Source organism: Saccopteryx leptura, chromosome 4 (assembly GCF_036850995.1).
Source record: "Saccopteryx leptura isolate mSacLep1 chromosome 4, mSacLep1_pri_phased_curated, whole genome shotgun sequence".
In the NCBI taxonomy this organism is placed as follows: Eukaryota; Metazoa; Chordata; class Mammalia; order Chiroptera; family Emballonuridae; genus Saccopteryx; species Saccopteryx leptura.
In genome coordinates, this window is record NC_089506.1 from 79,893,866 (window position 1) to 79,906,722 (window position 12,857).

Consider the following 12,857-nt stretch of genomic DNA (forward strand, 5'->3'; position numbering starts at 1 on the left):
TCTATAGATTGCTCCATATAATATGGGCATTTTAATGATGCTAATTCATTCAATCCATGAACATGGTATATGTTTCCACATATTTGTATTTTCTTCATTTTCTTTCTTCAGTGCCTTATAATTTTTCAAGTACATATCTTTTACATTCTTGGTTATATGAGGATATATGCTGCTACATACAAATTTACTAATCAGACAATGAATTTTCAATGTTTAAAACAGAATAACCTTTTTGTTTTTAAAGAGCACTATTATAATATTTTAACTTTGTTATTTCTCTCCTTCACCAGAATCTAACACCAGCCTCCTCACAATTTTTCTCAAGAGCAGCCATGTCTTCATGGGACTCAGAAAACTCTCTTTTTAATGCCTTCCACCATGAATCAGTGAACAAAGGCACAGTTGGCATACATCAGGTCAAACCTGTGGTCCAGGCAGACCCAGGCCTCAGCAACAGCTGTGGCTCAGCATGTACACAGCTCACTGTACTTTGCTCAGGTCTCCATCAGATATCACAGAAGAAGGCTGGTAGTTAATTCCAACTTTGAAGCCAGTGGACGTCAGTTCATAAACTGCATGGTAAACTTGGTCTTGATAGTAATAATGGCACCATTGACATTTTGGGAACCACATCACCATAGTACAATAGTCAGCAAGCCATGTATTTAATCAATGTGAGGGTCACATTTTACCATATGTTTGGCTAGATCAAAGAACATATTTGTGATCTCTGCTACCCAAAGTTGTTCATGGTAGACTTTCTCAGCAGAGATGACAGAGGTCTATGGGGCTGAAGAAAAGTGGATGTAGGGATAGGACATCAGATGGGTCCAGAATTACCGTAGGTCAGACCAACATTTAGGACCCTATCAAATCTGAAGAAAGCAGTGAAGAAAGACACAAACTGACCTGTCAACCTATTCAGGTTAGTATAGTTTATGCGCTCAGTATTGAGGTTTTTATGACAGATGTCATAGATGACCTCGTTGTCAACCATGAAGGCACAATCAGAATGCTCCAGGGTGGTGTCAGTGGTGAGGATAAAGTTTCAGGGCTCAATTATAGCTGGGAAAACCAGGGAGGGTGGGAAATAGAGAGCTCCAGCTTGGACTTCTTCTCATAATCAACAGAGATATGTTCTGGACACCCCCCCAAAGCTGTGGAAAACCAAGAAATTCTAAAGACCTGTGCCCTGATAAGCCAATTTTTTAATTTTGTCCAAGATGAGGTAAACAATCTCCTTGCAAATCATGTAATATACATTTGCATAGGTTTTGGCAGCATCTTCCTTGCCTGTGATGAGCTGCTCAGGGTGGAAGATCTGGCAATATGTACCAGTGCAAACTTGATCAATGACTGTGGGTTTCATGTCTACAAACACTGCCCAGGGAATATGCATGCTAGGGCCTTTCTCACTGAAGAAGGTGTTAAAGGAATCATCTTCCCCACCCCTCCACAACACCCAATGGTCTTGTCACTTTGTCACTTGGCATTTAGACATTGGGCTGGATATCATGTTCTGGGCAGTAGAGCTCTCAGCAGACATTGCTGATCTGGACACCAGCTTAGCCAATGTGGATAGAGAGGCACTCATACATGATTGCTGCTTTGCAACTGACAAGTGGTTGGCAGAGAGCTCATAATTGAAAATCTTGATTGAATGACACTTGTTACAAAATACAAATAGAACTTTTTTTGTAGTTTTCCAAAGTTAGAAGTGAGGGGCGACAGAGAGTCAGACTCCCACATGCGCCTGATCGGGATCCAGCCAGCATGCCCACCAGGGGGTTGATTCTTGGCCCCGCTGGAGTGTTGCGCCACTGCAACCTGAGCCATTCTAGCACCTGAGGCAGAGGCATGGAGCCATCCTCAGAACCTGAGACAGCTTTGCTCCAATGGAACCTGGGCTGTGAGAGAGGAAGAGAGAGAAAAGGAGAAAGGAGAAGGAAAAGGGGAAGGGTGGAGAAGCAGATGGACACTTCCTCTGTGTGCCCTGGCCAGGAATTGAACCTGGGACTACCACACGCCGAGCCAACGCTCTACCTCTGAGCCAACCATCCAGGGCTATAAAGAGCACTTTTAACATCACAAAATGAGGATACTCATGACATATCATTGTAGAACACATAAAAGGTGCACGTTATCTGTGGGTGACACTGACATGCCAAAGCTAAGTATAAATAAAGAAAAAAGTTAGCCCTGGCAAGTTAGCTCAGTGGTAGAGCGTCGGCCTGACGTGTGGAGGTCCCGGGTTTGATTCCCGGCCAGGGCACACAGGATAAGCGCCCATTTGCTTCTCCACCCCTCCCCCTCTCCTTCCTCTCTGTCTCTCTCTTCCCCTCCTGCAGCCGAGGGTCCATTGGAGCAAAGATGGCCCGGCCGCTGGGGATGGCTCCTTGGCCTCTGCCCCAGGCGCTAGAGTGGCTCTGGTCACGGCAGAGCGACACCCCAGAGGGGCAGAGCATCGCCCCCTGGTGGGCAGAGCGTCGCCCCCTGGTGGGCATGCTGGGTGGATCCCGGTCGGGCGCATGCGGGAGTCTGTCTGACTGTCTCTCCCGGTTTCTAGCTTCAGAAAAATACAAAAAAAAAAAAAAAAAGAAAGAAAGAAAGAAAGAAAGCAGATAAAAATGAAAATATACTTTATAAAAAATGGAAGAACTACAGATTAAAATATCTAAAACTTGCAAAATTTTTAGATAAGTTTTTACCTGAAAAATCTTTAATAGACATAATGCTGTATAAGTAAGAAACACATAATAATTAAGTAACAAGAGTTTTTAAAATAAATTTAGAGATCTATGTTTTAATTAGTGGGCCAAATTTTTAACTTAAAGTTCAGAAAATAAAAGTCTATGATCTTTGTAAGAAGTTGTATAGGCAACCATATATCTTTCAAGGCAATACTAACCATGTCACTAAGTACTTTAATATTTGAGAAGATATACAATAAAAGTGATTGCTTAATGACAACTTTAAAATGAAAAATTTCTAGTCTAATTAAAAGAGTCATAATTAATGGTATCTATATTGAACTCTTCTGGAGTTTTTATCTACTTTGAGTTACAAATCAAACTCTAGAAATATGCTATGCTTGTGTAGGTGTCTTCAAGACCACAGCCAGTTAGTGACATATGATTTATTCATCTATGTCTTCCCTAAAATTTATGTCATTATTTTGGATTATGTGTGCTATCTGTGATAATTGAAGCCACCTTCAGAGGTGGCCCATGGTCCACCCCAAGAATTGAATGGTGCTATTGTTGTTTTAAAAATTTAATATAAACTGGTAATTTGGTGAGCCAGTCAATGTTGTTAAGAGAGCTACTTCTGACAAATAATGCTAACATGAAATTAACAAACATCCTGGGCCTCACAAACATGAATATGCACAGTTTACAAATTATGTGCTATCATGAGATAAAGCTTTCCAATTCTACACAGATGTCTGAAAGCTCTGTACGATCGATGCTCTTCTTAAAGATTTTCTTTAGTTTTACTTTTTATTTTTTGAATGAAGTCAATAAGGAACATTAGCTCAAGTTACCAGAAACAAAGGGTAGGTAATGTCAGCAGTCACTGGAGTAAGGCATATCTCATATACGTGTCATTGTGCAAACAGAAAACTTTGATAGGACACAGGCTAAGTCCAGGAAAATCAGTTACAGCACAGAAAAATAAATACTCTCAGATGTAAAAAGGTTCTGAAGTCTGGGAGTCGGAGCATTCACAGTGGAACTTGGATAATCCAGCTGCTAAAGAAGAAGGGTTTTTCACCTTCTGACCTGCTTCCTGTTGCCTGCTAGTTGTGGGCAACTGTGTGCAGGAAGTTGTTGACCATAAGTAGATGAAAAATTTGGATTAATTATCTCCCAAACTTGGCATAAGAAAAGAGACAAGATATAACCTAGGGCTGCATGGGTTCTGAAAAAACGCTTCCCAAATGAACAATCTGATGTGCATTTTAAATTGAGAAACATATTTCATCACATAAGTTCATATAGGGGGAATAAATTTTTATTGAAATGTATTATTATTATTAATAATATTGGAGATGAAAACAAAATCTCCTGGAATATATAACAGTAAATAACAATGCAAAGCACTTATTAGTGCAAATGTACTTAGCAGAAGCAATGATATGTTTGATATTAGAAAAGCACATGTAAATTTTTTCAATGTGTGCTAAGGCCATGGAAAGAAAATTAGTTTTCTCTATTCTTTAGGGAAAAAGAATATTTAGAACAGAATGGGAAAAGGATGAACATGACACGTATCCTGTTACCTGTTGCAAAGAGTTTCCATTCTCTAGAACACTCGGAGTTATAATGATCTCTAACACTTCAAATATATTTTCACAATTATTATGTACAAAAAAAATAAACTGTTGAAATTATATTATACCAATAAACTACATGGGAGTTCATGAGTTTGAGTTCAAGTTTTAACTTTAAAAATAGAGTGCAAAACTGGTTTTAGAATTATTTCTTACAGAAAGAGATTTTTAAAAAGTTAAACATTCTAAAGTGTGTAATGAAATTGAAAATCTGACCATAAAATATCTTACCATGCTGCATAAACCACTTGGTACTTCAATTGTATAAGCCCCCTTGTATACTAGAATAACTTAACACTTTATATTTTTCTTATTTCCACTCTGAGGCTCCGATTTGCTCTTAGAAAACAAAAGTGGAATCTTACATTTTTTTGAGCCAAACATTGCTGAAAAATACTGTTTTAACACTTGCATATGGAGCTCTGACATTTGGTTTTGTCCTGTCAATACTGTCAACAAAATCAGAGAAGAAATTATTTCAATCTCTACACAATGAGGATTAAACTTTGAATTCCTATTCTCCTCCATTTTGAAAATGTGAATTTATATATATGAAGTTTGTTTAGTACCACGAAATTTATGGCTGAAACTGACAACAATCTAAACACATTTATCTTGTCCTACTACTGTGGGAAGACAGTGTTCATGTATTCTACTCATTATACCTGAAGTCCTATTTTCTACATTTTTACACAATTTTTTTTTAATTATAATTTTATTTTTTTAATGGGGCGACATCAATAAATCAGGATACATATATTCAAAGATCAACAAGTTCAGGTTATCTTGTCTTTCAATTATGTTGCATACCCATCACCCAAAGTCAGATTGTCCTCTGTCACCTTCTATCTAGTTTTCTTTGTGCCCCTCCCCCTCCCCTTTTCCCTCTCCCTTTCCCCCCTCCCCCCGTAAACACCACACTCTTATCAATGTCTCTTAGTTTCACTTTTATGTCCCACCTACGTATGGAATAATGCAGTTTCTGTTTTTTTCTGATTTACTTATTTCACTTCGTATAATGTTATCAAGATCCCACCATTTTGCTGTAAATGATCCGATGTCATCATTTCTTATGGCTGAGTAGTATTCCATAGTGTATATGTGCCACATCTTCTTTATCCAGTCGTCTATTGATGGGCTTTTTGGTTGTTTCCATGTCCTGGCCACTGTGAACAATGCTGCAATGAACATGGGGCTGCATGTGTCTTTACGTATCAATGTTTCTGAGTTTTTGGGGTATATACCCAGTAGAGGGATTGCTGGGTCATAAGGTAGTTCTATTTTCAGTTTTTTGAGGAACCACCATACTTTCTTCCATAATGGTTGTACTACTTTACATTCCCACCAACAGTGTATGAGGGTTCCTTTTTCTCCACAGCCTCTCCAACATTTGCTATTACCTGTCTTGTTAATAATAGCTAATCTAACAGGTGTGAGGTGGTATCTCATTGCAGTTTTGATTTGCATTTCTCTAATAACTAAAGAAGATGAACATCTTTTCATATATCTGTTGGCCATTTGTACTTCCTCCTGGGAGAAGTGTCTGTTCATGTCCTCTTCCCATTTTTTTTTTGGATTGTTTGTTTGTTTGTTGTTGAGTTTTATGAGTTCTTTGTATATTTTGGATATTAGGCCCTTATCTGAGCTGTTGTTTGAAAATATCATTTCCCATTTAGTTGGCTTTCTGTTTATTTTGTTATCAGTTTCTCTTGCTGAGCAAAAACTTCTTAGTCTGATGTAGTCCCATTCATTAATTTTTGCCTTCACTTCTCTTGCCATTGGAGTCAAATTCATAAAATGCTCTTTAAAACCCAGGTCCATGAGTTGAGTACCTATGTCTTCTTCTATGTACTTTATTGTTTCAGGTCTTATGTTTAGATCTTTGATCCATTTTGACTTAATTTTAGTACAGGGGGACAAACTGTAGTCCAGTTTCATTCTTTTGCATGTGGCTTTCCAGTTTTCCCAGCACCATTTATTGAAGAGGCTTTCTTTTCTCCATTGTATGTTCTTGGCCCCTTTATCAAAAATTATTTGACTATATATATGTGGTTTTATTTCTGGACTTTCTATTCTGTTCCATTGGTCTGAGTGTCTACTTTTCTGCCAATACCATGCTGTTTTGATTGTTGTGGCCCTATAATAGAGTTTGAAGTCAGGTATTGTAATGCCCCCAGCTTCATTCTTTTTCTTTAAGATTGCTTTGGCTATTCGGGGTTTTTTATAGTTCCATATAAATCTGATGATTTTTTGCTCTATTTCTTTAAAAAATGTCATTGGAATTTTGATGGGAATTGCCTTAAATTTGTATATTGCTTTGGGTAATATAGCCATCTTGATTATATTTATTCTTCCTAACCAAGAACAAGGAATATTCTTCCATCTCATTATATCTTTCTCCATTTCTCTTAACAATGATTTATAGTTTTCATTATATAAGTCCTTTACATTCTTTGTTATGTTTATTCCTAAGTACTTTATTTTTTTTGTTGCAATTGTGAAGGGGATTATTCTTTTGAGTTCGTTCTCAGTTGTTTCATTGTTGGCATATAGAAAGGCTATTGACTTCTGTATGTTAATTTTGTATCCTGCGACCTTACTGTATTGGCTTATTGTTTCTAGTAGTCTTTTTGTGGATTCTTTGGGGTTTTCCATGTATAGGATCATATCATCTGCAAAAAGTGATACCTTTACTTCTTCTTTTCCGATATGGATGCCTTTTGTTTCTTTGTCTTGTCTGATTGCTCTGGCTAGAACCTCTAGTACCACATTAAATAAGAGTGGAGAGAGTGGACAACCCTGTCTTGTTCCTGATTTAAGGAGGAAAGCCTTCAGTTTAGTGCCATTTAATATGATGTTAGCTGATGGTTTATCATATATGGCCTTAATCATGTTGAGATATTTTCCTTCTATACCCATTTTGTTGAGAGTCTTAAACATAAAATTGTGTTGTATTTTATCAAAAGCCTTTTCTGCGTCTATTGATAAGATCATGTGGTTTTGTTCTTTGTTTTGTTGATATGGTGTATTACGTTAACCGTTTTACGTATGTTGAACCATCCTTGAGATTCTGGGATGAATCCCACTTGATCATGATGTATTATTTTCTTAATATGTTGTTGTATTTGATTTGCTAGTATTTTGTTTAGTATTTTAGCATCTGTATTCATTAGAGATATTGGTCTGTAGTTTTCTTTTTTTGTGCCATCCTTGCCTGGTTTTGGTATGAGGGTTATGTTGGCCTCATAAAATGTGTTTGGAAGTATTGCTTCTTCTTCAATTTTTTGGAAGACTTTCAGTAGAATAGGAACCAAGTCTTCTTTGAATGTTTGATAAAATTTGCTGGTATAGCCGTCAGGACCTGGACTTTTATTTTTGGGGAGGTTTTTAATGGTTTTTTCTATTTCTTCTCTAATAATAGGTCTGTTTAGGTTTTCTGCTTCTTCTTGACTCAGTCTAGGAAGGTTGTATTGTTCTAGGAATTTATCCATTTCTTCTAGATTGTTGAATTTAGTGGCATAAAGTTTTTCATAGTATTCTACAATAATTCTTTGTATATCTACGGTGTCCGTGGTGATTTCTCCTCTTTCATTTTGGATTTTGTTTATATGAGTTCTTTCTCTTTTTTCCTTGGTAAGTCTTGCCAAGGGTTTGTCAATTTTATTGATCTTTTCAAAGAACCAGCTCTTTGTTCTATTAATTTTTTCTATACTTTTACTGTTCTCTATTTCATTTATTTCTGCTCTGATTTTTATTATCTCCTTTCTTCGGCTGGTTTTGGGTTGTCTTTGTTCTTCTTTTTCCAGTTCCTTAAGGTGTGAAGTTAAGTGGTTGACTTGGGCTCTCTCTTGTTTGTTCATATATGTCTGAAGTGATATGAACTTCCCTCTTATCACTGCTTTTGCTGCATCCCATAGATTCTGATATGTCATATTGTCATTTTCATTAGTCTGTATATATCTTTTGATCTCTGCACTTATTTCTTCTTTGACCCATTCATTTTTTAAAAGTATGTTGTTTAGTTTCCACATTTTTGTGGGATGTTTTTCCTCCTTTTTGCAGTTGAATTCTAGTTTCAAGGCTTTATGATCAGAAAATATGCTTGGTACAACTTCGATTTTTCTGAATTTGCTGATGTTGTTTTTGTGGCCCAACATATGGTCAATTCTTGAGAATGATCCATGTACACTGGAGAAAAATGTATACTCAGTCACTTTGGGATGAAATGTCCTGTAGATGTCTATCATATCCAGGTGCTCTAGTGTTTTGTTTAAGGCCACTATGTCTTTGTTGATTCTCTGTTTGGATGACCGATCTAGAGCCATCAGCGGTGTATTGAGGTCTCCAAGTATGATTGTATTTTTGTCAGTTTTTGTTTTAAGGTCAATAAGTAGTTGTCTTATATATTTTGGTGCTCCTTGGTTTGGTGCATATATATTAAGAATTGTTATGTCTTCTTGATTCAGTGTCCCCTTAGCCATTATGAAATGGCCATTTTTGTCTCTGAGTACTTTTGTTGTCTTGTAGTCAGCATTATCAGATATGAGTATTGCTACGCCTGCTTTTTTTTTGAATATTATTTGCTTGGAGTATTGTTTTCCAGCCTTTCACTTTGAATTTGTTTTTATCCTTGTTACTTAGATGAGTTTCCTCTAGGCAGCATACAGTTGGATTTTCTTTTTTAATCCATTCTCCTACTCTGTGTCTTTTTATTGGTGAGTTTAATCCGTTTACATTTAGTGTAATTATTAACACTTGTAAGTTCCCTATGGCCATTTTATAGATTGCTTTCTGTTAGTTTTGTGTCTTGTTTGATCCTTCTCTTTCGTTTTTCTATCTTTTGTTTTTATTTGGTTGTATTCCATACATCTTTCCACTGTTGCTATCTTTTTTATCTCATGTGCTTCTGTGGTGGTTTTTTCAATGGTGGTTACCTTTAGGTAATGAAAAGGGTTCCTACCCTGTTCATTGTAGCACACTATTTTGTGAGTACTTTTGCACTCCATCGTCCTTTGCTACTGTTAATCTCCATCCTCTCCCCCCTTTCTTTTTGTTGTTGTCACAGCTTAAATTTGGTTTTATTGTGTTCTTCTTGGAGCTTTTACTTGTGGCTTTATTTTTTTTTGTTCTTTGTATCTGATTGGAGAACCCCCTTTAGTAATTCCTGGAGTGGGGGTTTTCTGATGATAAATTCCCTCATCTTTTCTGTATCTCTGAATGTTTTTATTTCTCCTTCATATTTGAAGGATAGCTTTGATGGGTATAGTATTCGTGGCTGAAAGTTCCTCTCTTTCAGGACTTTAAATATTGGGGTCCACTCTCTTCTAGCTTGTAGAGTTTCTGCTGAGAAATCTGATGATAATCTAATGGGCCTTCCTTTATATGTTGTATTCTTCTTTTCCCTGGCTGCCTTGAGAATTTTTTCTTTGCCGTTGGTTTGTGCCAATTTCATTATGATGTGCCTTGGAGTAGGTTTGTTGGGGTTAAGAAAACTCGGAGTTCTGTTTGCTTCATGAATTTGAGGCTTTAGTTCTTTCCACAGGCTTGGGAAGTTCTCATCTATTATTTGTTTGAGTATGTTCTCCATTCCATTTTCTCTCTCTTCTCCCTCTGATATACCTATTATTCTTATGTTATTCTTTCTGATGGAGTCAGATAATTCTTGTAGGGCTATCTCATTTTTTTTAATTTTTGAGTCTCTTTCTTCTTCTCTCTGTTGTGCCTCAAGTTGCTTGTCTTCTATTTCACTAATCCTTTCTTCTATCTGGCCTGTTCTATTAGCCAAGCTTGTTACCTTGTTTTTCAGCTCGTGAATTGAGTTTTTCATCTCTGTTTGATTTGTTTTTATAGTTTCAATTTCTTTGGACATATATTCTTTGTGTTCATTGAGTTGTTTTCTGAGCTCCCTAAATTGCCTTTCTGTGTTTTCTTGTATATCTCTGAGTATTTTTAGGATTTCTATCTTGAATTCTCTGTCATTTAACTCCAAGGTTTCCAATATATTAATTTTTTTCTCCATAGATTTTTCCTCATCTATCTGTGTTATCTCTCTTTCTTTTGTATCCATGATATTCGATTTTCTCTTCTTTAATGGCATCTGAGGGTGGTTTTGTTGATAGTATTAATGAGATTTAATGAAAAATAAAAAGTTAAAAAAATAAAAAATTGAAAAAAGTTGTGTTTTTTTTAAAAAAATTAATAATGAAATAAAGAAAAATAAAATAAAATAAAAATTTAAAAAAGGAAATAATTCCCCCCCTTCTTTTTTTTCTCTCCTCTCCTCTCCCCTCTTTCTTGAGAAAATCTTGTGGTGAACTGTGAATTATATTGTATTTAATAGAACAAACAATGCCTGTAATGGAGGGCATGAATTGGGGAAAAGTAATAAAGGGGCAAGGAAAAAAGAAAAAATAATAAAAAAATAAAAATAAAAAAAAATTAAAAAAAGGGGGGTTATGGACCCACAAAAAGCAAATAATGAAAAAATTTGGATCAAGAATAAAATGATTTGCGTTTAGGTGTTGGTTAACTAAGAGTTATGATGAGAGGAGGAAGAGAGAAATAGGAAAATGGGGGGACAAATTAAAAAATTAATATTGTATTTAGTGGAACAAGAGCTTGATAAAATGGAGAGCCAGGGATGGGAGCACTGCTAGTGAGTTAAAAAGGTGAAGTAAAAACGCCCAAAATGCCTCAAGCATAAGTTTGAGTCCCAGATAAAAGAATTTGTTTTTTATTGAGGTTTGAATGAGAGGAGACGTAAAGGAGAAAGGAAGAAACTAATATAGAGGGAGAAAAGAAAGAGAGAGAGAGAGAAAAAAAGAGGGAACCACCAAAAGAAGAAAAAAGAAAAAAGAGGAGAGAGAGAGAGAGTTAAGGGTTTTGGAGTGCAACCCTCATAGAGAGAAAGAAAGAGGAAAGAAAAGATAATGGGAGATGTAACACTTATGGGTAGTGTAGTTCAAGGAGAGGAGAGAGTAAGACCAGTAGAGAGTTAAACGACCAAATTGGAGGAGGAAAAAAAAATCAAGGATAAAGATAAGAGAAACAAACGAACAAATATAATAAAATGGGATAGGTTATAAAGTCTGCGGATTATTCTGATTTTGAGAGGTTATCTTCTTCCTTTTTTTTTTTCTCTCCCTCTTCCTGGTTGGTGACTCTGTACCCCGGGTTCTGCCCCTTTGGCATGCTCTGGTAGAGGTTTGCAGTTGATAAGTCTCTATGGCGATGTCATGTATTGTGCTTCAGTCTCGTTGGCAGTCGAGGCTCATTAGCATTTATAGGCTCTGACAGTGAGAGAGTCCTGTTCCTGGAGCCTCTCTCCTAGTCTTTCCTTCCTCAATTAGTAGCCTGAGAATCCAGCTATGGGGTTGCTGCTGCCTCTGCCTGGATAGTAAGAAGCTCAAAGAGCTGGCAACTCCCCACTCTATTCCCACTCAGCACAGGGCTCTGGGTAAGGCTCAGTCAGTCAGAGCCGCTAGCATAATCAGCCGGGGCTTCCGCCTACTCAAAGACCTCTTGCTCTGCCACTCTGTCCGGTAACACGGGCGGGCACCCACTCCTGGGGCGCTTGGAGGAAACTCTCATTCACTATCTGCGTGCACAGACCAGGATGTTAGACCGGAAGTCTCGCCCTCTGAGTGAAACCCCCCGCCCGCACTGAAAAGTTCCAGTGTTGGAATCGGCTCTCACTCCGTCCCTGTGTGCGGCTTTTTCAAGGCACTGGGGCGGCCTGTGACTCCGCCCTCGGCCCACACAAAGGCCCCCAACTCTGCCCCTCCGTGGGACAATACGGGCTCCCACTCCCGAGGTGCTGGGAGGAGTCTCCTGCCCACTCTCTGTGCGTGCAGACCAGGATGTGAGGCCAGAGACTTGCCCTCTGAGTGAAACCTCCCGCCCGCACTGAAAAGTTCCAGTGTTGGAATTAGCTCTCGCTCCCTCCCCGTGTGTGGCTCTCCCAGGGTGCTGGGGCGGCCCGGAGGCTTTCGGCCCACACAAAGGCCTCTGACTCTGCCTCTCTGTGGAGTAACAGGGGTGCACCCTCCGGGGGCTTTGGAAGGAATCTCTCGCCCACTATGCGCCGACCAGGGGATCAGGTAAAATGGTTGGCCTCCTTGTCTTTCTTTGTCTGGGTTTGGTGCGAGTGTTAGCTGTATTGCCCGAGTTGTCACAGGAACAGTTTTTCCTCAGCTTGGATCTCCGAGCCACAACCTGGTTCGGCCGTTTATGCCGCGGCCTGGATCTATTCACCCCCTTTGCCTGCCTTAGTTTCTATATTCTCAGTTTCCAGTGAAAATCACCCTGTTTAGGTTAGTGAGGAAGGTGGAGCATTTCTTACTCCCTATTTCCTATGGGGTTTGGTTATATATTTAGCCAATTTTTCGCTCGATCATACCTTTGGGTGTATTGCGAAACATCTGGAGGCTCCAAGGATAGGTTTTTCTGTTTCTGGTTGAAGATCTTGTTGAGGTTTGGGGGAGATTTATCGGTATCGCTTCCTACCCCGCCATTACTCTGACGT

At 38.2% G+C, this 12,857-nt stretch overlaps 1 pseudogene; it reads right to left on the reverse strand.

Annotated features, from left to right (window-relative positions):
- Positions 1-283: 283 nt before the first annotated feature.
- LOC136404180 (tubulin alpha-1A chain-like) lies at positions 284-1,598 on the reverse strand (annotated as a pseudogene).
- Positions 1,599-12,857: the final 11,259 nt, after the last annotated feature.